This window comes from Mus caroli, unplaced genomic scaffold, assembly GCF_978045245.1.
Source record: "Mus caroli unplaced genomic scaffold, Mus_caroli_1 scaffold_11, whole genome shotgun sequence".
NCBI lineage: Eukaryota > Metazoa > Chordata > Mammalia > Rodentia > Muridae > Mus > Mus caroli.
In genome coordinates this window covers 78,706,802-78,733,410 of record NW_028227266.1, presented here as the reverse complement: position 1 = coordinate 78,733,410, position 26,609 = coordinate 78,706,802, and the positions used below count along the sequence as shown (strand labels likewise).

The 26,609-nt window shown below is 42.0% G+C and overlaps 1 protein-coding gene across 4 annotated transcripts in view; it reads left to right on the top strand.

Annotated features, from left to right (window-relative positions):
• The window catches only part of Filip1 (filamin A interacting protein 1), a 196,404-nt gene that overhangs the window by 27,088 nt on the left and 142,707 nt on the right, over window positions 1–26,609 (top strand). Inside the window, exon 1 of one of the 4 annotated variants that reach the window (XM_029481659.2) lies at window positions 15,214–15,593. The exons of the other annotated variants lie outside the window; for them this stretch is intronic. The gene's annotated coding sequence lies outside the window, so the exon portion shown is untranslated. Of the gene's footprint in view, window positions 1–15,213; window positions 15,594–26,609 lie in introns of those variants that run through there. 4 annotated transcript variants of the gene reach the window in all.

The window sequence follows — 26,609 nt, the reverse complement described above, 5'->3', positions numbered from 1 at the left end:
TGTAGGAATTATTAGAATCAGTGTGAATTATTTAAAAAAAAATCAAAACCTTTTTCTCTTTCTCACAGTCATACCGATTCCCTTTTAAAGACAACATTTTGTGATATCTTCATAGTCATCAAGCTAGCCCTGCTGAGTTATTCATGTTTGTGCAGGTAATAGAAATATGACGAAAGTACAACCAGGGTAGCTAGCTAAGGCATGGAAGGGACATTTTCCCAGGGACAAAATAGCTGTTATTTACTGAAACTAGCTAAGCAGCTTGTGAGGTAACTGAGGAAAGTCTGGTATGCTGTCCCGCGTTGCTGGGCTGTTGACCCGCTTCTTTGTGGGCTCGGTTTGCTGGGTTCTCTGATTGCACCGGGACACCTTGTGCTGGTTCTGACCTCATTTGCCTGCAGTTGCCCAAATGCATCTGACTCGCGCAAAATATGCCTGCTGCTGATTCATTGAGAATGTTGTGGTACTTAAACTAATTAAATTGAGTGATTGCCTTTGTGCAGATAATAGATTCTGCTTTAAGAAACTTAGACTTTATTTTTTTTTAAAGGAAAAAAACTCAATCTTTTTATAAGCTGTGTGGGTGTGAGTAAGAGTGTATTTCCAGTTGTGTGAAGGAAGTTCTGGCCTCCTCTGAGGGTATATTGTCTCCCCTCCCAGAAGGTGACATGCACTTTAATCAGAATTGCTTACACAGAACAATTTCATGTTAGTCTCACAGGTTGTGGCTACAAACTACTGATACAGTCAGTATTGATTCCTGGTGGTGTGTAGTTGGGGCCAAATTTACATAAGAGGATGGATTATTTCTTTAAATAATTCAGAGAGTTTGGATGAATAAACCCAAGAATAAGATCAAAGAAAATACTGAAGGACAGTTTTTTTTTTAAAAATTAATTGTACACTGGACTTGGAAGCTCATGCGTGTGATCCAGTAATGGAGAGACTGAGGCAGGAAGATTGCTGTGAGTTCAAAGCTAACCTGAGTGAAATAGTAGCTACATAGTAAATTTTAGTCTAGCCTGGCTACAGAGTAAGACTGCCTTTAAAGACCAAACAAAACAAAAAACTTATTTGTGTCTATTTTGTCAATGTAAAAAAAAAAAAAAAAAGAATTTCCAATGGCTGGAGAGATGGCTTAGCAGTTGAGCACTGGACACTCTTCCCAATTCCCAGCACCCACATGACAGCTCACAACTGTCTCTAACTCCATTTCCAGGAGGATCCAATACCCTCACATTGACATACATGTAGCAAAACACCAATGCACATAAAATAAAATTAAAAAACCATTTTTAAAACTCTGAGCCTCCATAAACCAGTTTGGAAAAGAATCTTTTTGACAAATGATAATATGTGAGCCTTTTAAGCAGATGTTCCTATAGTCAAGTGATGATTAAAGAGTGTGTGTTAGGGAAAAGAAATAATGCTGTCATTTCAATGTGTATCATGCTGCATAGTTCCGATTATGTGCTTAGTGTAATGACATTAACCCTATGTCACCAACACGCACATGATAGAGAGTGGGCATGCTGGTAACCTCCAGGTTTGGGGAGGAAACTTTTGCTGGAGATGAAATATCTTGGTCTTGAGGGATTTATATAAAGTCAGAAGTAGATGCTCTTAATCCTAGGAAGGGTTACATTCCTGGCTTCCACCTGCCTGTGGAAGGTCGGAATCTACCATCAGTTCGAGGCACTCAGGACTCTCTGGCATCAGGGAGACACCTTTTAGATGGCAGCACAGTGCTCCACCCTGAGTGAACGCCATGTCTGCTGAAGTGGAGTCTTGAGTATCATTAATTGTTTTGAAGGTTCTAAGTTTCCTCGTGAGAATTAAGAAGTGCTAAGGTTTTCAACCACGTGGTTTCCTCCACGGTCTGAACAAAGCATCCCGGTCTGTGAGTAAGGCATCCATCCTCTGTTTCATTTGAGTGCATATTTGTGTGCTGTTTTGGAGTGTCCTCTCATCCCTTCCCTCACAAGAGCGGTCGGACTCCACCGTTGTTCTCCTTAGCCTAGCTCTGCTACTGCTGTCCATGTTCAGCCTCATTACCATGGAAACCATGCTGCTGGTGACTGGGGGGGGGAGTATCTCTCCACTTTGCTGTGCTTGTCTGTCTATGCATTGGGCATTCAGTGGACAACCAACTCCTTGTTGCTGCCAAACACCAAAGCTGGAGATTTTGAAAACCTATCATCACCTGACACCCACTTAACTTTTCCAGTTTCAGTCTCACTACTCAGCAGCAAGGTCCCCTGGCTTCAGGGACTTCAGGTTACGGACCATTCTTCAAACCCAGGCAGGGTGGACATTTGAAGACTTTGCTCTTTCTCTTGCCACATGCCTTGCCTGGGACACACTTACTCTGCTCCAGTAGAGACCTTGTTCATCTTTTCAGACTCAGACCATTACCTCCCATCTTCACAGTGATTTTGGAAGTGACTCCTTAGTTTGGACACTTGGACCCTGTTAGAATTAGCATCCTTCATTGTAGGCTTGGCCTCATTCAGGCTGGGACTGTTTTGTGAAATCTTAATAGCTCTGGAGTGTCTTGGCCCCGTGTACACAGTGGATGATCTATTAACTTCCTAGGTTCCAGATTTCTACTGATGACCATGTGAGAAAGTATAAAATCCAGAAAACCAATTAGAAGTATGGCTAAAAGTGTCTTACCTAAAATTTTTCTCACTGAAAAAAATCTTCATAGTTTTGCCAAGCTCAACAGTGTTTATGAATCTGACAGTGAGAATGATATTGCACGCCTCACAAATGATACCAAAAGGACATCTATTTACCTACATTCTGTATATGAACCTAGACTTGCTAAACCTCTAAATTCTGTAGCTCCTATTTTTAAAAGTCATCTTTTAAGGCCAGATTTTGTGTATGGTTACCTTTGGTCAATTCACTTAAATCATGACTCTATGAGTCATGGATTAAACTCTGGCCATGAACAACAAAACATTTAAATATCATGGTCATTTAAAATATTTTCTTCTTACGTATTTAAAACACAGATGTTTCTTGGTACTACTTTCAATCGTTCATGAAACTTGCAGCATTGCTGCAAGAGAACAAGATTAGCTTTTGAAACTATTTGCTCTGTATTCGCCACAACAAACAGATTCTCTTCATATTCTAAGGTAGTTTTCTATTGGGATTTGTGAAATAGTGGATGTATTCATTAAGCAGTGGTCTCTGCCTGGTTTATAGTTTTTAGTTATTCTTTGGGAGTGACATGTTGGGGTTTATGCATTCTAAGTAGTGTACTTTGTGTTATACTCTATTTGTGTTTTAGATGAGCATTTCTCTTGAAAATTATTATTTTTAGTGTGTGTGTGTTCACGTGTGTGTGCACACGCAGGTGCCTGGTGAGGCCAGAGGTGCGGGAGCTTGCAGAGCTGGCGTTGTAGGCCATTATGAGCTGCCTGACATAGGTGCTTAGAATTGAACGCATATCTTTTGCAAGACAAATTTGTGCCTGATACGCACCACCCCCACCCAAGACTTATTTTTAATTAGGTTCATGAGCTTGCATCTGTGTGAATGTATGACGTATGGGTGATGATGCCTGAAGAAACCAGAAGAGGGCACTTAATTCCCTGGGACCCTGAGCTTCAGACCATCACCATTAGTATTCTTAACCACAGGGCCTTCTCTCCAGCCTACAGATGAGCATTAAAAAAAGAGCTAATAATAGGATAACATATGCCTCCAACTTAGAGTATTATAGAGTTTAATCCACACTTTATGTTTTTAAATAAAAAGCTATGGGTCTACTAGGCAAGCTTAGGTTAAGATCTACTTTAACAAGAATGGTTAAAAGAAAATTATTGGTAACAATTTAGAAAAGTGATATTAAACCTACACTATAAATTAATTTATGCAATATTCTAATATATGCCAATGGAATAAAAGATAAGCCAATGAAATAAATTATGCTTCCTTGAGTCTGATAAGAGATCTAAGAGTAAGGACCCAGTCATGGAAGAGGAGTCAGGAACAACAAGTGACAGGCAAGCCTGGTGACCTGGGCTCAGATTTCAGTTCCCTTTGGCCTTGGACAGACTCCCTGGGCTTCGGTTTCCTTACCTGAGGTTTACAGTGTTTTGTCCTCATAGAGGTGTGTGAAGATTGAACAGCTAATACCATAGGTATGTGTCTGATAGGTTGTCCAATAAATCTAGTCTCACCTTCCCTGCCACGTTTTAAGTGTAATTATTTTAATCCTGGTTGCACATGAAGTTCCTGGATTGCTTGTAAACTGAAGCTCCCCATGGTAAGAAAGGCAGGAGAACTCATTCTTTACATTGGAATCTGGGTTGGGACATTCTCTGCTGCTGGGCGCCCTAAGCAGACACAATTTGAAGAGCGGCCAATAATTCCAGATGGAATTTATGCTGCAACCCCCCTCCCCCGCAAATCCGCCGTTATCACTCAGCAGTCTTGTGTCATCTAGAAGCATTACTAAAAAGGTTAAGAAATCACCCACAGGATAGACTGTTCTTGTTTCTATATTTGCACTTGGAGATAAAATGTCTTTATACTTAGTACTTGGCTGTCCCTTCCACATCCAGCTACACTGGGTAATGCATAACAGTGAAGACTATGGAGGGGATGGAATTACATTTATTATTTTTTATTTCTTCCTTTAGATGTTTTCTTTTGTTTCACTAACCTAGTAACAGATAAACTGAAAAACAAAAACCAAAAAAGGTCACCTCAGGCTAACTTCAACCTTACCATGTCGAGATGAATCCTTGCTATTCATTGCTCTTCACTCTTGTCAGTCTTAAAAATGACAACAAAGTCTACCACCAGACAAACGGAAGTGGTGTTTTATTACAAAGATGCTTATGTAGTACATTGCATATGTAGTACATTGTATGCACCCAATTAAACAAAAATACATGAAGCACTCTTACCAGGGTCCTGCTTCTAAGTTGAGAGAGTAGTATTAAACTTTGTGAGGGATGGCCATGGTTTAGACTTGCCAGTTCTATTCCAGCTCCTGAGTTGGCAAGAAGAGTTTGTAATGAAGATGTAGCAAGCTGGAATTGGGAATTATTGTTCTCCAGTGAAAACGTGATATGAAGAAGGAAAGAATGAAGCAGGGAGGAAGACATACATATGGAAAGGTGGGGTGGGGTTGGGGGAGAAAGCCCCATTCTTGGTTTTTGCAAATACACTGCAGAGATTCTAAGGCCAAAATATAAGAATTAAGGAAAGCAAACTGAGTTATATTATTTTCCCTTAAATGGCCAATCTCACTCTTTCCCTAACAAGAAAAGGGAAAGTCAGTTGGCAGAATACAAGTTTCTCTGGTAGTAGCCGGAGCAGTTTCATTTCAAAGGCCAGGCATCCTGTTGTGACAGAACTCAGGGGGAAAGTCAACCCTGAATTGAGTAGTGTTTCACTGTTAAACATCCGATGGACAACTTGAGAAACTCTGGGCAGAGAAATGAAGTCATGAGACTTTGCTAGTGCCCCGTGTTCCCCACCCCTGCGGGCTTCGTTTAAGCCACAGCGACACCGAAGCATGGTGTACGTTTGTGTGCTTCTCCTTTTTTGGGAAATGGTGTCAGCGTGTAATACTGGGTGATTTATGCGTTTCTGGGGGCCTTTGGAAGACAAACCAAAGGATATTTTAAAGCTAGGACAGAATTTATCTCAAGTAATTTGACTTGAATTGAGCATTTAAAGTTTCAAGATCTTTCCAGTTCGAGTTTCTTGCTTAAATGCCGCTACCTATTGCTTTATCTTAAACAGGGGGCAAGCATTGCTTGCTGCGCTGTGGCCGAGGACCTTGATGTCTGCACTTAGGAATAGCTCTTTTTCTTCTGCCATCATTGTAGCTGCAGTCCTCCCAGGTACCTCAGTAAATGAAGTATCTATTCCTTACTTTCATAAAGAAAATGTATAGGGAAGCCACAAAATGGACATAGGAGGGTCCGTCAAATGCATTCTTAAAACATTTTTTCTTTCTAAAGATCGGAGACCAGAAGATGGTTTGATTGAAAACAGTAGACTTCTGACATCACCAAGACAATCAAGTTACTGCCAACTTGTCTTGTTTGTCTGTAAGAGTTTTGCAAAACTAATTCCCCCCACAGACACACATGAGTCACAGGCAACACAGTAATAGGGATAATTTAACTTTCTTTTTCTTTAATATACTTATGTCTCGAGTAACTCGTTTTAGAGCTCTCTGCCTGGGCTGGAGTGCTATGGAACAACAGGAAGGGAAGAGGCATTGCTGAGTTCATAATGCTATTTCAGTGTGGCGGTAGAGGCACATGAGGAAATGACACCACGGGCCTGTGTCTGGAGCCTGTAGTTACTGTGACAACAATAAAATGAAAATGAAAACAAAGATGGTCGGCTCACTGGGGAGAGGCAGCAAGCTGTGCCAGCTCAGAGCTCTCCTCACAATCCTATAAGTCTTGAGAAGTGACATTGGAGGTGTTCAAGGCTCTCTGTGCTTCCTTGACTGTTCAGGAAGGATCAGTCATGAAGGGCAAGCTGGTATTTGGGTCACGGAAGCTTGGTTTTCACACACTGCCCTTTTGGACCTTATCTGCTGTGTTGGGAACCACCAAACCAGATGTTTTACTCACAGCCTGCTGCTTGCTCTGCTCTTAAGCTGGGTTCATGGTGTTAACTCCTCAGGGGATGCCCCGACTTTAGTAAGACATTCTCACCTTCAAAACTCTGCCCAGTCAACAGACTCCCAGCGTACCAGGTGTTTTACCAGTTTCTGGGCACTCAAGCCCCAAGTTTTGCAGACCGATCTGATACATAATAAGTGATAGCAGTGGCTCTATGTACTACCATTTACATGTCACCATGTGTAATATATGCAAATAATGATAATAACAGCCAGCTTGCTCTCAAGAACACTCTGTGCTTAGCATCACACCAAGCATAGCATGTGAATGGTTTTATTTGCTTCTCACAGAAGTTCTATGAGTCCACCTTCAATTTTTTTTTAAGTGTTGGAATTTGAACTCAGGGCCTCAAACATACTGGTAAAATGATCTATCATTCTTATCCCTATCTCATAGATTAGGGAAATGAAGTTCATACATGCTAAGGAACTTGCCCAGTGGTAGATATAAAATTCAAACTCAGATAATTTGTCCATTTTTATGCCTTGGTTCAAGCATCTTTTTGAAATGTAGGCTGTTTTTCAAGGAGTAATCCCCAGGTCCGGTGCCTGAGCTGTGTTTTAGGGAGAGTATAGAATTTAACACTGAAGGGCTTTACTGCCGCTATGGTTGCAGAAGGTTCACCAAGGGCAAAGAATAAACAGATGGAAGGGCCCTTTGCCAGAGCTCCCCAAGCAGAACCAAAAGCTCCAAAGGCTCATGGAGTTTAATAAGCCAGGAAGAGGTAGAAGACCTGGGCACAGAGTACAGAAGCAAGTCTTAGTCACTGATTTTTCTCTCCCAAGACAGTGTGGGTACTGTTAACTGGCAAGAAGCTGTCCCATCAAAACCAAGCAGAATGGATCAGAGAGCCTGTTTAAGAACAATTGCCTGACAGTTTTCAAAATCTGTGTTATTTGAGACAAGGTCTCACTATGTAGCCCAGGCTGGCTTAGAGTTAGTGATTCTCCTGTCTCAGCTTCCTGAATGCTGACATTAAAGGTGTGACCCACATACCTAGCTACCCGACACTCTGCAGCTGGCACAAGGCCACTGTGTAGCATTGCCAAGACATTTTACTGGGTACTTTTTTCAATCTTTTACCTTCTTAATTCAAGAGTTCCATTGATGCTAAATATCTGACTGTTCAGAAATAATTGAGAAATTTTTAGTTTCCGTTCATCTGTTGGCATTTAACTTCTGGATTGTCTGAAATAAAAGGAAAAAAATTTGAAAGGGGGGGAGTTTTCATATAATATTTATTTTTATTATTTTGGTTTATGTATATATGTATATACCCATGTGTAGGTATGCTCATGTGACTGCAGGTGCCCGTGGAAGCCAAAGTGGTTGGAATCTCAGGAGCTGGAGGTACAGACAGTTGTGAGCAGCCCAATGTGTGTGTGCTGAGGTCTAAATTCAGATCCTCTGTAAGAGCAGCAAGGGCTCCTAACCACTGAGCCCTCTCTCCATGTTGCCAATAAACATTGGATGGAGCTTATATAGGGCTTTGCTTTTTCTCAGGACAGAGTTTGTAAATACTTTGTTTTCCCAGTGAATCGAATAATTCCCCCCAAAGAGAATGTTTCACATAGACTGAAGATGCAGAATAGAACTAAGTTCTGACTTCTGAGAAATGCTGTAGGTTGAAAGCAGTGTCTTGGCCACTATGTTAGACCAGCCTAGTGCCTTTTCCCTGCCTCCACTCACTGTTATGCCCTTAGCTAATGCACAGAACTTGCACTGTGCCTTACAGGTTGAACATCTTCCTGAAGCAAAGCTCCTATTTCCTTTGTGGCATAGACTTGTTTCATACAAGATGATGGGAAAAAAAAATTAAAGGCAGAGATGTGATTTTCTTTTTTGTCATCAAGGCTTTCTGCTTTATTTGTAGATCCACTTGTAACAAATTCAGAATTAACCCCCCTTTCTTGCCCTGCTTTTGAGTTAAATGGCAACACTGTCAAAGGAGGAAAATACTTAAGTGTTCTCTCCTTTGGAGATAAGGGGCTTGACTGGTTGGCTTCCGGAATCTTCACCCCACCTCATTCAATTATCCTAAAGTCCTCTTGGCAACAAAACTGACTGATACTTTCCACACTGGTCTTTAGTGAATGCCTCTTAAGTGGAAGATATTAACAATTTATCATACTTAAGAGTTACCGAGACCTCTGTAAGATCTGCTAATTCTCTTGGTACTTCTGTGTCTAGTCTGATAGCAAGCAGGAATGGGGGCTCTGGGTTTTATTCCGCTAATGATCTTGTAGATTCGGTTCTGGGGCTGCCTCTGCCGGATGCAGAGGAGATTGGATAGCTGTAGACTCACTTCAAGTGGGAACCATCCCACCATCCAGTGGGGGCGGGTCTTAACACTCAGGCATCAGCAGTGCTTCTAGCACTATGATGAAATACCCATAGAAGCAACTTGAGAGGAGAGATTTCCTCTTGTTCATAGTTTCTGAAGGAACGGTCATCATGGCCAGGAAGGCATGGTAGCCACAGAGGCTTGGCCTGTGGCATGGAGAGCGTTTAACATGGTAGATCAGGCAGCTGAGCCCTCAGCCTGGAAACCACCTTCCCGAGTCCAGTCCCAGCAACCCGCTGCTGCCTGTGAGACCACAACCCCAAAGGCTCCAGTCTCCCAAGACAATACTACCATCTGAAGACTAGATGTTCAAACACGAGTGTCCATGTAGGACATTTGACAGGTCACATTCTATATGTTATGCAATGGTAATGGAATCTTATGAATCTAATTCTCGTGGGAAAATTAAACATGCCAATGTCTATAGCTCCAGAGATTCTCATCCAAGTTGGCCTGTGTGGGGGCTTTCGCATGGCTATAATTGGTATTCACAGATTAAGTTTCCAAGTCTCCTGAAGGTAGCACTGGGTTGGGAACAGTGCCTGCCCATTGCTTGGTAGTGGGCTCTTCCCATACCTCCTAGTGGCTGCATTCCTGTCTTAGGTCAATGGACCCCAGGATCATAGATGGACTTAGCCTTTAGTGTCTCGACTCAGGATCAGCAACTGCTTCCTGGTTTGTTTTTGAGATTGCACTTTGCTTCCATAGAAGTGGCACAGAGGTAAACTAGGACCAGAGCAAGGACCTGAACTTAAGGCCTCCAGTCCTAGTGTACTGAATCTCTATCACACAGTTCTAATAAACGTCACAGCCGCTAGCAATTATTGACATCTTGTGTGAAATAGATGCATGAGATAGTTACTTGTATCCAATGATTTGCCAGATAGGGAGACTGAGGAAATTGAGGCTGCCTCCCTCCCTCCCCACAGCAAGCAGGTGGCAGGTCTGAAATGAGTTCAGCCCTCCCCAGCCTGTGCTCATCCGCTCTTAATCACTCTGCTATTTTGGAGTTGGTCTGAGGGTATAAGGTGTTGAATAGCAGCTGCTCCTTGTTTCGGCATCAGTCTGGTGGCAGCTGGCTTTGGTGCGGTTAGTGCTCACTCTTGGAGTTTTGCTTGACTAGGGACTAGGCCTGTGCCTTGGCTTCTCTTTTCCCAGTGAGTAATCTGGTTTGAGGAACCCCATTTTGGTCAAGACTTTCCCCAGTGACTTTGCTCCTTAGGTCCAGCCTTTTCTTCCCTTGTGGTCTGCATAATACCAGCAGCCTTTCTGCTGGGTGTGGGTTCTTTTTACTGTTCCAGTCATTCTAACCACAAATTTCACTCCTGTTTAGATCCCTTGACATTGCTTTGCCTTGTAAGTCTGGCTTTTCCCTTTCATTCTTCCTGTGAGTCCTTGGTCTATGCTTTCATGCCACACCCCAGCTTCTCAAATGAGGTCCACAGCAAGAGGAAGAGAGTCATAAGTTCTATTCTATAGCAGCAGGCACAGTGGAAGCAAGGTGTTCTGTCATGTGAGATTGGCAGGTCAGTGGCTGAATGCAGTCTGAAGAACTTTTAAAAATCTATATTTTTAGGCAGTACATTTATAGAATTCTGTATGTGATACATTCTGTAACTTTCAAGTTCCACAGAACAGGCCTTTGAATACCTGTAAGGGAATTTATCATCAATACCTAGTTAAGTGAACCCTTTTTTAAAGATAAAAATCAATGACACACCACACTGTGCTATAAATTTCTCTAAACAATAGAAACTAAATAGGAAATGGGAGATTATTGTGACTATTTTCTAATAAATAAATGCAAACTAAAACAGTGTCATAAAATAGGCTCCATTATGACTTGAAACTGCCTTTAGAATCATCTACAAGTTCTGAACAATGTTTGTTAAATTGAACTCATTAAATCCTAGGAACTTGAGAAAGTAAATATTTCTCAATCTGTTTTGATTATTGATAGGCTCCACATCTTTACTGCCCCACAACAGGAAAGTAATAGCAAAAGAAAAAAAAAATCATAGCAATGCTTTTTCTAAGCAGTAATTAAAATAAACCAACACTCCCAATGGAGAAGCTAGAGAAAGTACCCAAGGAGCTAAAGGGATCTGCAACCCTATAGTTGGAACAACATGATGTACTAACCAGTACCCCTGAGCTCTTGTCTTTAGCTGCATATGTATCGAAAGATGGCCTAGTCGGCCATCACTGGAAAGAGAGGCCCATTGGACTTGCAAACTTTATATGCCCCAATACAGGGGAATGCCAGGGCCAAAAGAATGGGAATGGGTGGGTAGGGAAGTGGGGGGGGTATGGGGGACTTTTGGGATAGCATTGGAAATGTAATTGAGGAAAATACGTAATAAAAAAAAAATAAACCAACACTCCCTGAGCAGCTGATGTTCCCAGGTGAGTGGGGGTGGACTGTCACTCAGACTCCCTTTGTGGTAGCGAGCTAGAATGCTATTTGGCATACCTGCATACCATAGTCCAAGACTCAGCCATCTCCAGGCTGAACGACAACTGTTTGCTCCCCATTCTTTTCCCACAAGCTCATGAAAAAAAAAAATCTCACAACCAGGCTTCTCCTGCAGTCACTAGCTGGAAACGGTCTCATCCTCAGAAATCTATTTTGGAGTTAGGATTGCTCCACTCCCCTACAAGTGGTGAAGCAACAGCTGCCATTTAATGAATGTCCTTGCTGACAGTTCCAGCTGATGAACACCGCAGAGTTTCCCCACCCGTGTGGATGCTCCCTGTGTCGCTCCCGGAGGACATGTTGAGTGGACTTGTTTGATTTCACCCTCTTTGCCATAGCTTTTTTTTTTTTTTCCCTTGCATCACTTCCTCCAGATTTTAGCGATGCCGGAATGTGCATCAAGATTCCCAGTTCCTGGGGAACAATGTCCCAGTGCGTGCATGTGTTCCTGGGGATGTACTGGGATGGACTCTTTCCAAGACAAGCACGTGGAACTCTGAGCTCAAAGAGCAGAGAGGACAAGGGCAGGGAGCAGCCAGATGAAAGTGGCTTGTGGTTTCTCAAGAAGTTAAGAATTTTGTCAAATTAGACAAAATTAGACAAAAACAGAGCTCTTGTTTCCCACATAGTGCTAATGAAAGACGGGGATCCTACAGTTGGATGCCTGGCTGGAATACATTACTGTTTTGATTTCTGTTTCTAGACACTCTCTACAGTGCTGTCTGAGTTACTGCGTGAGATTTCAAAGGATTTGGGCTATGTGGAAGCCAGTGACCCTAGAGGGAGGTCTCTCTATCTGCTTATGCTGAAGGACATGTCCTGGGGCCCAGTTGAGTTCTTATACCCAGAGAGGAGGCTAGGCTGATGCTGAGCTGGGAGTATGACAGATAGAACACAGGATCCAAGTGGCATGGCACTGGACGGCAAACAGTGGTCTTGGGTAGCAGTTGGCCTCTGTAGGTCTCACATGCCACAGCTGAATTCTTCTACCACATGAGAAAGCATGTCAGAGCAGGAAGGAGGACTTGGAGGTCGGACTGAGGTGGAGAAGAGGCAACCCTGGAATCTGTGAAGTGCCACAACTTCCATGCAGTGTCGAAGCAACTAGGTTATACCAAGTCCAAGCAGAGAATGGGAGGTCTTAGCGTCTCCTGCTGGGCATTCCGTGGGCCTCACTCAATCATTAGGTAATATCTGTTCAGGCTCATGGGCTGGGATGAAACACCCTGACAATGGCGACTTAAGAGAGGAAGGGTTCATTTTAGCTTTAGTTTTAGGAAGCAAAGTCCATCATGGCTGGTGGCTATGGCAGCAGATAGGGAAGGCACTGCGGTAGGAGCAGGAGCCTGACTCTTCCCTCATATCTACACTCAGGATGCTGGACGTGTGGGGAAGTGGGGCTAACGGTCTGCCCTCATATCCACGTCAGTGAGGAACTACCACCTAAATGTTCTACAGCCTTCCCAAACAGCAGTCAAGATGACAAGCATGCATTCAAACACACCAGCCTGCAGGGGCCAAGGTTGAGGTGCTATGTCAATATTGCACCCACCATCTGGACTCTCTCACAGGGACACAGCTGAAAGCAACACAGCCTCACTACCATGTGACCAGAACCACTTACATTTAGGGGTGTCAGGGATACAGGTGGTAAATTGGTTCTTGCTCTGGTCAATCAGGAATGCTGAAGTTGAAAGGGAAATAGGGCCGGGCAAACAAGATCTAAGGGAACAAAGCAGAAATGAGTGGGACTGAAAGTCACCGCTATCAGAGATGTTGGGACAAGTCTGCATATCACTATAAATGTGGAGCTAGGAAGTTGTAGTTTTTCCTCTACATGATAATTTTAATGTCATAAAAATATCATGATGAAAGTCTGCTATATACATACATTTCATCACACTTTAGACTGTAGTGGGTTTAATGAGCCCAGAAAATATGCATTTGTGGACTGGAAAATTCCTGATCCATACCACGCACACTGCTAGTATTCTTTGAGAACAGTGAACACTCTCACCATGTTTGAGAAGGGGTGCTGAAGGGCATCCTACAAAAGTGTTTGCTTTGGGCCTTTTATAAGTTTGTGCACTTTGACAAAATACTTACATCTGTTGAATCCTCCAAGTGCCCAATGGCTGTTGAGCCAATAAACCCCACCAGCAGTCAGGGAAGTTTCGAAGCACAAGTGGAAAGTGTTTCCTTACCACATATGAAAAGAAAAGTTGAGGCGCTGATCCAATACCCTTTTCTGGCCACTGTGTGTACCTGCGTCCATGTTCATACACAGACATACACATAAGAGAATTCATAAAATAAATCTTAAACAAATTGGCACTACATAAGTTAGAAACACTTTCATAGTGGCATCAAAATCTGTTTACATGAGATGAAGAGATTAAGGGGGGAGAAAGAAAGAAAGTAAAAACCAAACCAAAAAACCCAACCTGGCCACATACAGTTTTAGTGTTGGAGAGCAGAGACACATCAAACCTGAGGTTGGCAGCATCATTTAACCACTAGGCTTGAATTGACTCTGGAGAAGAGAAATAGTTTCTCCATCATACTCAAATACATAGCAGAGGGACCAGAAATTTAAGTTAAAAAAATAGAACAAGATTTTAAGTTCCTCAAATATGTACATAGAAATAGGTAGATAGCTGAGTGTGGGAGACCTTCTTAATCAAGAGCGAACGCCCCAGGAGTTTGGGCCAGTGACCATGGCTCAGTGGACAAAGGGGATTGCTGCCAATCCTGATGGACTGAGTTGGATCCAGTCATGGTGGAAGGACAGAACCAAATCCTCCATGGTGACCTCTAACCTTCAGTATGCTCTCTGGCACATGTACACATGCCAATACACACCAATACACGCCAATACACGTCACATAAATATTTGTAAAACAAAAGGTTTTAAAAACTCAGTGAAACCAAATAGTCAAGTAAATTTGACTCTGTAAAAGTTGGAGAAAACTCTTAAGCAGGAAAGTAAAATCAAACAACAAAACCACCAACAGAACAGGCCAGGGATGCAGATGCCCAGAAGCCCAATGCTGGGAGAGAAGCCAGAGGACCAGGACTTCAAGGCCAGTCTTAGCTACTTACTGAGTTCAAGGCCAGCTTAGGCTCCTTACAACCCTGTCTTGTTCAAAACAAATGAAACAAAAAATTACAAAGAACCTTCATGAACAAAGTAAAAATTTAAATAGCAATTTGTGACTTAGTAATGAAGACCAATATCTTTAAAATAAGGATCTTTTTAAAAATGCCATTATAAAGAAATGGATAAATGACATAAATGGTTCTAATAAGCCTTTGGAAGACTGTTCAACCTTTCTGGGAATTAAAACTTCAAATTAAAAGAATTTGATATGATCTCAGCCAGCACATTAACAAAGGACTAAAGCATTCCGACATTAGTGGAAGTAGGAAATGGACACTATATATGCTGGTGGGAAATTCAACTGGGACAGGCTTCCTGAAAAATGATTCAATATTATGTGACAATATGCTTATAATCAGAAGGAAAATAAGTGCATTTCCATTCTGAAAAATAAGAGAGTACACACACACACACACACACACACACACACACACACACACACGGGATGCTTCTGAGAGCACATTGTTTTCTTTTCCTCCTATTGTTCTCAAATCTGGCAGACCTAAAGACTTTTATTTTCAAAAACAGCCAGCATACTTCTCTATCAGTAGTTTGGTAGATTTACTAGGGAGATTTACTAGACTGGAGATTTGAAGCAGGCTTAACAGGCTGAAGTAGTAAGCGCATCTTTGTAGCGTCTTGTTTCCTGAGTGATGCTATGGTCCAAGCATAAGCCGACAGCCCACATTATGGAGTGTCATGTGGGGTGGATGTGCTCCACAAGGGGAGCCCCTCCCACAGGGAGGTACACGATCCCTGGATGCTTGACACTGAGTGGGCTGGTGCAGAGCAGAGATGGAAATAGCATCTCCCCTGAGTCCCGTGTGCTCACATTCTGCTTCCCTATGGGAGAGCCCTGTTTTGAGCAAAGCCTGTCCTGCAGCTAGACCTCATGACAAGCCTGCCGTTTGCTGTTTGATCCTGTGGCCGAGATGACTAGCGGTGCGTGCTGGCTTTGTCTTTCCAAATGTGCTTTTTCACATACTGGTTTACTATTATGTGTGCATGCCAGATTTTGTGTGTGTGTGTGTGTGTGTTTGTGTGTGTGTGTGTGTGTGTGTGTGTACGTGCACACGACTGTGCAGGTCAAAGGAAAACTTTGAGAAGTTAGTTCTTCCCTTCCACCTTCCTGTGGAATCCAGAAACGGAACTTGAGTAGCTCTCTGAGCCATCTTGCCAGCCTGTTATCTTTTTACCTTTCTCATACTCACACATGAAGACCGAATTCAACTATTACCCACAATTCTGTGAACGACAATGGGAGTCTGAACAGTGGTCATGGCTGTGCTTTTCTGTCTGGTGACTGCTGGATGAAGCACAGTTGTGCACTGCAGGTACCATTTGGCTTTTTCAACTTTGAAGTACTCGGTACCTCATACGATGCTACCTGAAAATATGACTTAGAGAGTTTCAGCAGTGTACATTCCTATGTGTTAAATGTGCAGTACTGTTCTGAGTGGTGTGACCTCCTGAACCTCCCAGCTCTGTCCTGCCTGGGGATGTGGATTGACCAGGCTGGATATACTTCCTGCCAGGTCAGCATAAGTAGCCATCTCTATTATAAGATTAACTGTTTGGTAGCTGGTGCTGTGTTCAGGTAACTGTTCGTTTCTTAGCAGTGCTCCCAAAATACAGGACTGGTGAAGGGCAGAGATGAGTTTCCAAGTGCTTCTCAAAGGGGAGAGACACACAGACAAAGACAGAGAGAGACAAAGAACAAGTTGACATGAATTTTGTTATAATATATTGTTATACTTGGTCCATCTTGTTATTAACTCTGGTAGGTATCTAATTTACAAGTAAGCTTTATCCTAAGCATGCAAAAAGGTCAGGCAGGGTCAGTAGGGTTTGTGTGGTGAAATCAGCAGTTTCAGGTATCTACTGCTAGAATTATAACCTGTCCTTTCTTTCTACGTGATTGTTCCAATTTAACTAGCAACACATTAGCCATTGATTTCATTTCTCTGTCCCCTTTCTTTAAATAGTTTATCTATGATATTCTCGAGTCTGTGTTTTGTATTATTTTCCAGTGTCTCCCGTATATAATCACATTGTGATGTGTGGGATGGGAATTGTTTTGTTTTGGGCTGAGTTTCTTGCATCCTCGCCCTCACTATAGAGTCAGACATTGACCTGAACCGCTGGTCGCCTTCTGGTATGCTGCCCTTAGTGCTGTGTCACACCGGATCCATGTGCAAGTCTTCTTCCCCTTCTCGGTCAGGCTGTCAAGGCCATCTTCCATGCAACCCTCTGCTTGTGCCTTATTTCCTCTTTTCCAGGTCTGCATCCTGTTGGTTTCAGTTAATCTCAGAACATCCTTTACCATTAATACATATGAGAACCGCACAAATCACAATGTATTTGTTAATATATGGACTTAAAAATATTTTATTTTATTTTTTTTTAAAATAGTGTGTTGGGGGTGGGGAGTCTGTGCACATGAGTGCTCAGTTGTGCAGAGGCCAGAGGAAGGTGTTGGATTCCCCAGACCGGGAGTTACTAGCCACTGTGAGAGCCATGTGGGTGTTGTGAAACAAACCACGCTTCTCTCAAAGACAGGCTCATGCTCAGTGGGACTCAAGAGGTATGGAGAAGTTGTAACTTTTTTGCTTTTAAGTTCATTGACTACAATAATACTAATACTAATAATACTAAATTAAGCTAGTATAAAAAGACAGGTTTCATGTTGATATTTAAAAAATATTTATTATTTAATGTACATAAATGCTGGATCTGTATGTACACCTGCATACTAGAAGAGAGCAGCAGATCTTATTATAGATGGTTGTGAGCCACCGTGTGGTTGCTGGGAATTGAACTCAGGACCTCTGGAAGAGGGACCAGTGCCCTTAATCACTGAGCCATCTCTGTAGACCCTCATGTTGATATTTATATCATATATATCATTACACTTTGCTTGGGTTTGTCCTTACTATGCTCCTATCTCTCCTCCTTTCTCTTGCTGGTTCCTCCACCCAAACACTTTTGCTTCTGTTCGTGTTGTCATACATGCGAATGTGGGTGTGGATGTGTGTTGCAGTTAAGCCTAGGTTCTACAGTAGAGAAAGCTTGCATTGCTTTGTCATTCTCCTTTCCCTTTACCCTCTAATATTCTGCTCCCTTTAGACTACTTCCTCCTCTCTCAGTGCCTCCCCAACTTTGCTTTCACATCCTATACATTTAAATATTTGCATCTAGTTCCCACAGGGAACAATAAACATCTCTCTCTTTGTGACCAATTACACTTAACATGGTCTCCACTTTCATCTGTTTTTCTATAATTGACATAATTTCATCCACCTCTGTGGCTGAACAGAATGTATACAGAAATATAAAATTTGCTTTATTCTTTGGATGAACATCTTGGCTGAGTCTGTGTCTTGGTTTTTATGAATACTGCCCGGGTAAACTCTGGTACTCAAGTATTTCTGTGCTGTGTTGATTTATATTCCTTCGGATATATACCCAGGAGCAGTGCAGATAACTCCTATGATAGCTGTGCTGTGAATTTTCTGAACAACTTTTTTTATGGCTCTCCCCAGTAGCTGCAGCAGCATAGAACTAATCAGTGATGAGTAAGGAATCCCTTCCCCACAGCCTCGCCAGCATTTTGGTGTGTTCTTGATGACAGCTGTTGTCACTGGAATGAGACGTGTTCCCAGTGCAGTCTTACTATGCCTTTCTCTGAGGGCTGAGAATGCTAAAAACTTTTGCAAATATTCACTGGCCATGTTCAGTTCATTTGCTCATTTACTGATGGTATATTTTTTTGGTGTTTGGCTTTCTATGTAGATTCTAGATCTCTAACTCCCCATCAACCTTTCCATTGCAAGGATGCTCTCCCAGTCTGGAGGTCATCTCTTCACTTTGTTGGTATCTTTCTTCTTTTTTGCTTTTCAGAAGCCTTTGCATTTCATGCTATTTCATTTCTTGATTGTTGGAATTATTTTTTCCTATGGTACTGGAGTTCTTTCGACTATGCCTATGTTTTGAAGGGTTTTCCTCCTGGTAGCTTCAGAGTTTCTGGTCTTTCGAAGGCCTTGGATATATTTTGAGTTGATTTGGGTACAGGGTAAGAGGTATGAGTCTAGTTTCATCTTCCTGCTTGTTAACGCCCCTTTTGTCGGCATCATTTGTTGAAGGATCTGTATTTACCTCATGCACTTTCTCCCCAGTCATAAGGATGGGATTTGTCCCTGGGTCTTCTACTCTATTGTAGTGACTGTGGTTTACTAGTTATTATTGAAAGCATAAAGGTGTAACATTTGACATGGCTACTTATCTCCTCCTTCACTGGGCCCTTCTTTGTTATGGTCAGAAAGTATAAACAAACACATTTAGTCAGAGGAAACTGCTAGCTGAACAAAGGTCTGGTTTGTGTTGCTTTTAGTAATCCATGCAATTGTCATCTTCATAGACACATTTGCGAGAAGAAATAAATAGTTAATAAGAAAGGCAATGGTAAACAAATAGATACTCTATAAATTCTTTAAAAGTAATTTATTACCACCACCATCCTCCTCCTGTGTGTGTGTGTTTGTGTATCTGTGATGGGTGTGAGTGCATGTGGAGGTCAAAGGACAACTTGAGGAGTCAGTTCTCTCCCTCCACATTAATATGGGTTCCAGGAATCATTCCTGTCACAAAAATGTGTGTTTTTTTTCTTTTTAAAAAACCTTAAAAATCACAAATTCATGAAAAAGTTACAAGTACCATTTCCTCCTGATGGCTGATAAAAGCTTCTGTTCGGCCTTCCCATCAGTTCTTCAGAATGTGTTACCAACAACACATGTGGTATGCTTCTGCTTGCTACAGTACACACAAGATTACTGACCTCGCAGTGTCGCCTCTCTGCTGTGTAAGCCTCACCTCTTCTAGTTTCTGTGTCTTCTACATCAAGATGTCCTATGCCAGAATCTTGTGTTGGGTTGCCTCTCTTTAATTTATTTCAGCCTGCGACATTTCCTCAGTCCTTTGCTGACATTTCTAAAGATTATGGGTCACTTGTTTTGTAGAATGACCTTCACTCGGGGTACTTTCCAGTGACGGTTTGTGATTAGACTTAGCATTCTCATCTTCGGTGAAGCATTTGCCTTGTGCTAAATGCCAGGTTTCCGTTTTGATACTAGAAATATAATTTTATTGCAACAAGAAGGCCACGTATTCATCTAGAGTTCTGCGAGACTCCATCCTTTATAATGTTAACACTTTTTTTAGACCTTGACTCAGCATGTTACGAGGTGTAAACTGTGGTAGACAGTCATGCTGTTGTGATGGTGTCGCACGGGGCTTCATAATCTCCACACAGCTGACTTTTGGACTGCCTGAATGAACGTTGTAGGGACCGGTCCTGAGCACAGTGGGGTGTTGATCAGCATCTTTGACTTAAATCCATGAGGCACAAGTCCATTCACCCTTTACTAATTACAACCAAATATGTCTTTAGACATTGCCTACATCCCAAGGGTAAGATTACCCTCGTGGGTGAAAACCACTACATTCGCTCACTTGGACCTCTGACTTGAACCCTGGTGGCCTGTAAGTCTTTTACGAAACCGAAAGAGAATAGTTGAGACAAACATTTTTCTACTTTGGTTCCATCACTGTGTAACTGAAAATACATTATATTATATTATATTTTATTATATTCAGTTTACTGCATTTATCAACAGCATCTTCAAATACTAAATATTGTTCACATTCTGGATAAGAAATTTGCCCAATTTAAATTTTAATGTCCATTTCCCAGCAAGTATCACCATGGGCAGGCAATTTTTTGATGATGTTAATCATTCAGAACTTACTAGGAAACAACCCCCCCCACTCCCACCCCAAACAGACAGTTCCCACTCTACTCTATAATAAATGGATGTTTCTAATTCTATCATTATCTTCATGCCTTTAAGAACACTGGTTTGCTTTACACATTTTGGCAAGCAATTACTCTGTCCTTATCCATAGTTGGTTTTATGCCTTTTGAACACTTGCTCACTTTTACCTCACTATTCTGTATTCCTATTGAGTTGCAAAGTCTTTCAGAATGAGAGATGTATGTAACTCTTTATTCCTGACAAGCATGGAAGATGAGTAAGGCATCAGTAGCGAACATTCAATGATCATGGGGTGTGGCTCGATTCAGCTGCTTGTGCTGGGAGGGAGAACTAAATATCTTACTATAGGGCAGATGGCTGCCACACTTGCCTTCAAGCTAGCAAGTAGGGACATCTTGAATGACCCTTGTGGGGCTAGAGAGAAAAATCCAGGGTGTCAGAGAGGCTCTGGGAGACATTATGATGCTCTGCCTTCCCTGTTGTTTCAGAACCCCTGTGGTTCAAAAAGGGAGTGAAAGGTTTTTGAATCTTTTCTTGTACTTCCTGAGATCTCCCCACTGTTACTACTTTCCCATTTAGAGATTCTGAGTGATAGAATTTTTCCTGAACACTTTTGTAAAGGCAGGGAAAACACTTATAGAGGTCCTACACTTATCATATGACTCTTTTCTCTTAGAAAGTGGCTTTAAGAGAGACTGTTCTTTTTCATTTAACACACTATCATCAACTCAGTTCTTCCATTTCAATTTTTAAAAATCAGTTTTATTATTTATTAGTTTTCCATGACTAACGACGTCTCCTTCCTCTTAAATTGTCTGTGGACTACTTAGTAAATATTCTTTATGTGGCATATCTTAAGGGCCCACAGCAGTCTCACATCATAAGTAGGCACTTTGGGGATGTCAAAGCCGTGATCACTCTCTGTAGCTTATCTCTGAAATCCAAAGCATCGCAGGACTTTCTCCAGTACAGTGAATTGGAAAGTAGCCAGATTTGACTTCACACCCAGACCCAATTGCCTGAAAAAGCATGTACTTGCCATGCCCCAGGCTTCCTTCAAGTGTGGAAGACATGAAAACACTGAAATAAACATTGAGAAAAGAAAAGTAAAAATGAGGCCAAAAGACTTTGAAATGTAGATATATGCTGTTTTTTTTTTTTTTTCACTTTTTGTGGGCTCCACATGGAGTTTAGGAAGATGTAAAATTTGCCACACGTTGTACATCATGTCTCTGTGGCCAATAAACATGGACATAAGCTGATGTTTTCAGGGCTTTAAATATTTCTCCTTAAATAAATCTATTCAGTCCATTAACCATAGCTAATGTTTTCACTCTGGTCTGAGCATGTCACAGCTAACGACCAATGTGCAACAAGAAAGAAAAATGAGTCCATTCATGAATCATTCTCTGTTCTCACTTTAGACAAGTTAATTTTCCTTAAATTATCAGGTTCTATCTTAACCGTAGGCCATTTGTGGTTATCAAGAATAAATGTTTATATGTTTGGCCTTCAGTCTTACGTTTCACAGTGAGAGCCAAATTCAATTAGCCTGGTAACACAAAAACACTTAATGTGCAAATTAAAATTTTGAAAAAGGGTTAATTCTTAGATTGTAAGTTTGTGCTGCCAATGAATATGGTACTAAGACTTGAACAAGACTTTTCCTTTGATTAACAAGTTAATATACTTAAACTAAGAGGATTTATTCCCCTTCCAAGTAGTCACATCAGAAATTAGAGAATATTTATCATGGCAGGATGGGTGGATAATTCAAACTTCACCTGAAAACCAGACACAAAAGTAGAACACTCAAGATATCTGCCATCTTTATAATCCAAATGAGCAAAAGATGATAGGGCCAGGGTGTGATGGTAGCATCTTTGGATTCCCCAAGCCTATGAATGAAAGGAAGAATAGCTTAGATTTTACAAAGACTGTTGTTTCATTGACTTTAACATTGAGTTTAAAACTGCTTTTCTCAGCTAGTGTGATGCTTAATCTTCATTGTCAGTTTTCTGGATTAAGAAGCACCGAGGGACTTAGAGATGCTCACTTCTAGGTGCGTCTGTGATAGTGTTTCCAGAGACAACTAAATCAGGAAGGCTCTGACCTGATCAGTGTGTTGATCTCTTGATGGATTCATAGTATGATGGCATGTGAGCATGGCATTCTGCCCAAGCACTGTTCTCTCTCTCTCTCTCTCTCTCTCTCTCTCTCTCTCTCTCTCAAGATTATTTATTTATTTATTTTATGCATATGAGTACACTGTAGCTGTACTCATATGTTGTGAGCCTTCATGTGGTTGTTGGGAATTGAATTTTTAGGACTTCTCGCTCCGGTCTCCCCTGCTCAATCCAGTCAACTCAACTTGCTCAGTCCCTGCTCACTCCAGTTCAAAGATTTATTTATTATTATACATAAGTACACTGAAGCTGTCTTCAGACACTCCAGAAGAGAGGGCATCAGATCTCATTAAGGGTGGTTGTGAGCCACCATGTGGTTGCTGGGATTTGAACTCAGGACGTTTGGAAGAGCAATCAGTGTTCTTACCTGCTGAGCCATCTTGCCAGCCCTCCACTCACCATCCCAAATTGTGATCTGGAATATATCTTTCCTCCTTTCAGTTGTTTCTGGCAGGTAGTTGCTCACAGCAACAGGGAAAGTAACTAGTGTACTACATTTATTATAACTTCATTTTCTTTTGTTTTACATTGATGGCATAAAATGATTTAAACATTGAATTTAAATCACCACTGTACCAGATTCTCCATATTAAAAGTTCTAATTTTACAGGTTATACTGGAGTATATATCCTTTGAACATCTCTCCTTCTAATGCTTAGTTATCTCTTTAGAACTCTTTACCACTATTGATGTGATGTATATACGTCTAGACTTTTCCATAGTTACTTATAGAAAAGACGGTGTGTGTGTGTGTGTGTGTGTGTGTGTGTGTGTGTGTGCAGGCACATGCATGTGTGCATGTGTGTTAAATGAATAATGCAGAAGCTGGGAGTATAGTGTAGTTGGTAGAATGCCTGCCTAATAGGCTGGAAGCCCTTGGTTAGGATCCTCAAACCACATAGAAACAGTTATGGTTGCACGTGCTTGGAGTCCCAGTACTTGGGAGGAACACACAGGAAAGTCAGAAGTTCAAGGTCCTCCTCAATTACCCAGAACGTTTGAAGCAAGCCTGGGATATGTGAGACCTTGTTTCACAACAACAATGAAACAGAAACAAAATAATGTCTCTATTATTGCACTTAACAGTATGTCTTATATAATTCTTCCTGTCAGTTCCAGTATGTTCACCGGAGTTTAGACAGTTGCAACCTGGTCTTCCATAGAAGGAATGCAGTTACTTATTTAGCCATTCCTGTTTTTATAAACACATAGGCTGTACTTATTTTTTTCATAGTCACAGATATCATTGAGGTAAAGATCCACACACTTGCCTCTTGAGGGGCACGGTTAACAGGGGGGAGATGAGCAGAATTCCAATGTAATCAGGGCTACAGCTCACCTCCTACTGGTTTTGCTTGCACCTCTGTTTTCTCCAGTTGTGTGAGAACATGCTTAGTGAATCTCAACTTCCCCCATCAGGATGAGGTTGAGAGCCAGTTTATGTAAATCTTGACTATTTTTTAAAAGATCCTCTATGAGCTGCTGGTTCATATTCTTACCTCTGTTTTCAGTTGAATTTTTCTCTCCTTACATGGCTTGAATGCAACCTTCTATTGTTACTCAGGTTAAAACGTCATGTCCTATCCCTTGGGTGAGTTCCCTTCCTCCTCAACCCCCCAAAGCAACTTAGGGGAGAAATGGTTTACTTGGCTCACAGATCATGGGAGCATCTAGTTCATCATGCCTAGGAAGGCACGGAGGGAGGCAGGAGCCTGGGGTGGGCTGCCACACTGCTTTGGCAGTTCAGAAGCAGAGCAGGAACAGGAAGTGGGGCCAGGCTATAAATAAAACCTCAAAACCTGCCTCCAGGGATACACTTGGTCCAGCAAGGCTTCACCGGCTCAGAGTTCCATAGCTTCCATAAGCAGCACCAACAACCGGGAGCAAGTGCTCAGACACACGGGCTCATGCCGGACACTTCGCAGTGAGGGACACTGTGGCCCCTGCCTGGGACTTCCCTCATTCCTCAGTTTTAAATGGCTTTGCTTTTTAGATTTCATTTCGCACAGGTTTCCAATTCCAAAGTCATGCATATTCATTGGGATTTTCTATCAATCATTTCTTACCACTGGGGAAAGCTTTTTAAAACATTTACTGACATATTTACTATATGTACTATTATTTTTGTGTTTGTGGTATGGCCATGTGGTCATAGGTGTCACACTACATTAGGTCAGAAGATATCTTTGTGGGAGCTGGTTCTGTCCTTCTCCTTGGGTTCAGAGGCTCCAACTCAGGTTGTCAGGCTTATGATATTTCAATGTTAAGTCAGATTATGTGGTTTTCTTCTCTGCTCCAAACCTTACTGAACTGAAAGTGAAGCTTGATTACTAAGCTCAGGAGGGCTGAGCTTAGTGTGGGTGATGCCACCCCTGGGCTGCTGGTCCTGCATTCTTTAAGAAAGTAGGAACCAGTAAGCAGCACCCATCACTACCACCACCCATGGCCTCTACATCAGCTCAGCTCTTGCCTCCAGGTTCCTGCCCTGTTTGACTTCTGGTTCTGGTTTTCTTCACTGATGGACTATAATGTGGAATCGTAAGCCAAATAAACCCTTTCCATTTTGATCATGCTGTTTATCACAGCAATAGAAATCCTAACTAAGACATCAGTTTTAGGCCATGATAAGAATTTTGCCTATTCCTTGAAAAGGGTTTGGGGCAGAGAAAGAGCTTAATCTGACTTAACGTTTACATGTTATATAACTCAGAGGCTTCCGTATCGCTCCCGGATGATGGTGACAGTGCAAACTGGCCATGGAGGCCTTGCCATTCCAGAACCTGAGATAAAAGAACTGACATAAATTTCAGGCTAGCCTGGGTTACAGAAGAATTCAAGGTCAGTCTGGACTACAAAATGTCTCAAACCACCACATGAAACAATAAACATTGAAAACCAACAGAGGAAACAAATCTGAAGGGTGTTGTCACTGGGTATGGTGTTCCATGCCTATGATCCCAGAACTCATGCAGGCAGCCCAAGAGCAGAAATCTACAAGTCCAAGACCAGGATAAGCAAGTCAGATTGAGGTCAGGATGGATAGATACACAGTGTGATCTTGTTGTCTCTCAAAAGAAAAGAACAGGAGCAGGAAGGCGACAATGTTGTAGTTGGACAAGGACAGAAAGGAACGCAGCAGTTAGGTGGGGGGGACTGTTGTGTGGCAATATCCTGGCAGAAGATGCAGCTGGATCTGGAGTGGAAGCAACATAAGCAACGCAAAGATGCCACTCTAGGATTTGGGGATGTGATTGCGAGATAAAGGAAGGAATCTGAGTCTCACACAGCAGCCTGAAGAATGGAGTGACCTACGGGGTGGTGACCAATGGAGCGGGGACAATTGCAGGAGTAGGACTAGAGAGAGATTGCATTTGCACACGTTGAACTTGCAGATGCCTATTTAAACACAGAAGTAAAGATGCTGACTAAATGGCTGCATATGCAAAACACAGTGAGAAGCATCCAGGATGGAAGGAGTGTTATTGACAGGTGAGCAAACACATTCTCCATTAATGAACTGCAAGTCTTTGTACGTCAGAAGGTGCGATTCGGGTAGCTGTGAGGTGGGATAAAAATACTGTTTTGTTCTTAGCAGGAACGAGGAGAACTGTTCATAAATTCAGCTTCACAGGTCGTCACAAAATAGTCAGGTGTTAACTTTGACATTAAGAAAAAGCAGTGTTTCCTCAAGGCACGGAAGCTTGGTGTGCAGGACTTCCTAGTTCTCATAGCAAGCACTTTGGTCTTTTGTTAGTATCAGTGCTGCACTGGGAGGAATTTCTATGTGAAAGAATAACTCTTCAACGGTAAGCACTGGGGCATCGGGCCAGCGTCTCAGGAAATAAGTTAAGCAGGTGTGGAACTCTGTAATCCCAAGGATGACATCAAGGTCTGATGTCTTGGATTCTTAAAAGCAAACAGGGAACAGCCCAACCTCTCTG